The 3,422-nt window shown below is 43.0% G+C and overlaps 1 protein-coding gene across 2 annotated transcripts in view; it reads left to right on the top strand.

The window, feature by feature from the left end:
• Window positions 1-297: 297 nt before the first annotated feature.
• Window positions 298-3,422, top strand: part of pms1 (PMS1 homolog 1, mismatch repair system component) — a 94,026-nt gene continuing 90,901 nt past the window's right edge. For both annotated transcript variants that reach the window (XM_060929019.1, XM_060929017.1), the window contains exon 1: window positions 298-393. The gene's annotated coding sequence lies outside the window, so the exon portion shown is untranslated. The remainder of the gene's footprint in view (window positions 394-3,422) is intronic.

Genomic DNA, 3,422 nt, shown 5'->3' with positions numbered 1-3,422 from the left:
GTAAATAGCTGAAGGCGAGGGCCCGCCCCCTAAAAGTGTATTCTCCAATCACAGTTCAGAAAATTCAACCATGCGAGGTGGTAGTTTCTAAAATACGTTACGAAAAATAACACAATATATGTCGCAAGAACAGCAATGCAAACAAGTTGCTATTTTGTTTTTCAAGCTGAATTTTTTTGCCATAGAAACACGACTTCACTTTTAAATATGCACTGTGATTGGTCGAGCAACGTACTACAGCTGATTGAACACCGACGCAGCCAATCAGAACAAAGAACTCTTGATGATGTGAAAAAAAGGCGCTTTATTGTGATTTTTTTTAGAGGGGGTTTACTTCCGCATTGGTTATGATATATACAAAATAATCCAGGATTTCATCCAGTGGGACTTTTTGTGAGTAATGTAATAATTTTAAAACTATAAATACAAAATAAATGAATGCGCATTCCTGTACCGATTGAAGAATAAATGTATTGCATGCCCACACTATTGTTTACCTTCCATCACTGTGTAATATGTAACTACAGTATAGATGCATGATGGGGGTACAGTCATTGACCGCAATCTGCTGTGGACAGTTAGTCAGTCCTCCTTTACTCTGTCTATCAGTGGAAAAAGAACACCGCTGAGCAGATCTGGTACTTTTTAAATACTTCCAAAATGTCCACCTGTGTTCAAAAACTGAACCTAACACACACTGGAGGATGAAGAACAGACACTGTGCGTGAACAAAAAAAAAAGAAAGAAAAAAATAATGAGGTTTAGTTTCTCTGACTCATACGGTAGATTCTGAACACTGGGGTCACCAGAGATGTGAATAGGGTGACAAGAGGTTTGTCTCATCTCATTATCTGTAGCCGCTTTATCCTGTTCTACAGGGTCGCAGGCAAGCTGGAGCCTATCCCAGCTGACTACGGGCGAAAGGCGGGGTACACCCTGGACAAGTCGCCAGGTCATCACAGGGCTGACACATAGACACAGACAACCATTCACACTCACATTCACACCTACGGTCAATTTAGAGTCACCAGTTTACCTAACCTGCATGTCTTTGGACTGTGGGGGAAACCGGAGCACCCGGAGGAAACCCACACGGAGAACATGCAAACTCCGCACAGAAAGGCCCTTGCTGGCTACGGGGCTCGAACCCGGACCTTCTTGCTGTGAGGCGACAGCGCTAACCACTACACCACCCTGCCGCCATATCTAAACTTGATTTATAAATAATAATAATCATCTTCTTCTTCTTTCAGCTGCTCCCCTTAAAGGGCTCCACAGCAGGTCATCATGATCTGCATATTTAATTCGGTATATGTTTTTACACCGGATGCCCTTTCTGATGCAACCCTCCTCAATCTATCCCAGCTTGGGACTGGCACTAAGTATGCACTGTTTTGTACAACCCCAGTGGCTGGGTATTTTACCTAATGTGTATGTCTTTGAACTTTGAGGGAAACTGGAGCACCCAGAAGAAACCCACGCAGACGTGAGGAGAACATGCAAGCTCCACACAGAAAGGCCCCCGTCGGCCGTGAGGTTCAAACCCAGAACCTTCTTGCTGTGAGATGACAGTGATAACTACTGTGCCGCCCAAGAATAATAATAATAAAATAATAATAATAAACTCTCATTTATTATTATCATTACTACATTTATTAGCCTTTATTCAGTTCAGGATATGATTATTTGGGCTGATGCATCGATTTAGAAGGCACCAATTGATATGGATTGATGCAACAATTGTAAAACTATACAAAAAGGATAGACAGCTGGTATATAAGAAATAATTAATTTTTAAAAATAATTGAATAGACTGGGGCGGCACAGTGGTGTAGTGGCTAGCGCTGTTGCCTCACAGCAAGAAGGTCCGGGTTTGAGCCCCGTGGCCGGCGAGGGCCTTTCTGTGCGGAGTTTGCATTTTCTCCCCGTATACGCGTGGGTTTCCTCCGGGTGCTCCGGTTTCCCCCACAGTCCAAAGACATGCAGGTTAGGTTAACTGGTGACTCTAAATTGAGCGTAGGTGTGAATGTGAGTGTGAATGGTTGTCTGTGTCTATGTGTCAGCCCTGTGATGACCTGGCGACTTGTCCAGGGTGTACCCCGCCTTTCGCCCGTAGTCAGCTGGGATAGGCTCCAGCTTGCCTGCGACCCTGTAGAACAGGATAAAGTGGCTACAGATAATGAGATGAATTGAATAGACTAGCATTATACTTTTAATATTATAGCACCTACTTTGTAATTATTCTGAATGATTCTGAACATAGTCAGTCACAGTGATTAAAGAATACAAAATTGTAATTAATGGTACAGGAGGTTATTTGTACTGACAGCAGCTCATCACTGGGCTGGGACACTATTTTGCACTATTACAATATTCATATCCATATGTCCTGCCACTTTAAATCCGGTCAAGTCTGCTGCTTATATCTACAGTGTTTACACTCCACCGCACTATCACGTCTGTCTGTCTGTCTGTCTATCTATATATCTATCTACAGTGTCTTGCAAAAGTCCTCCTTGGTGTTTGTCCTGTTTTGTCACATTACAAGCTGGAATTAAAATGGATTTTTTGGGGGTTAGCACCATTTGATTTACACAACATGCCTACCACTTTAAAGGTGCAAATTGTTGTTGTATTGTGACACAAATGTTTTTTTCATGAAGATGAAAAAAAAAACAGAAATGTGGAGTGTGTATAGGTATTCACTCCCCAAAGTCAATACTTTGTAGAGCCACCTTTTGCTGCAATTACAGCTGCAAGTCTCTTGGGGTATGTCTCTATTAGCTTAGCACATCTAGCCACTGGGATTTTTACCCATTCCTCAAGGCAAAACTGCTCCAACTCCTTCAAGTTAGATGGGTTGTGTTGGTGTACAGCAATCTTCAAGTTATGCCACAGATTCTCAGTTGGATTGAGGTCTGGGCTTTGACTAGACCATTCCAAAGTATTGAAATGTTTCCCTTTAAACCACTCCAGTGTAGCATTAGCAGTATGTTTAGGGTCATTGTCCTGCTGGATCCTAGTCTCAAACCTCTGGCCAACTCAAACAAGTTTTCCTCCAGAATTGCCCTGTATTTAGTGCCATCCAGCTTTCCTTCATTCCTTTTTTTAAAGATATTTTTTGGGCTTTTTTCACCTTTATTGGATAGGACAGTGTAGAGACAGGAAATGAGCAGGAGAGAGAGACAGGGAGGGATCGGGAAATGACCTCAGGCCGGAATCGAACCCGGGTCCCCGGATTTATGGTATGGCGCCTTATCCACCTGAGCCATGACACCCCGCTTTCCTTCATTCCTGATCAGCTTTCCTGTTTCTGCAGATGAAAAATATCCCCACAGCATGATGCTGCCACCACCATGCTTCACTGTAGGAATGGTATTCTCAGGGTGTTGGGTTTGCACCACACATGGCATTTCCCATGA

The sequence above is a fragment of the Neoarius graeffei genome, chromosome 9 (genome assembly GCF_027579695.1).
Source record: "Neoarius graeffei isolate fNeoGra1 chromosome 9, fNeoGra1.pri, whole genome shotgun sequence".
NCBI lineage: Eukaryota > Metazoa > Chordata > Actinopteri > Siluriformes > Ariidae > Neoarius > Neoarius graeffei.
Note: the sequence above shows the minus strand (reverse complement) of the source record. Positions and strands in the feature narration are given on the sequence as shown.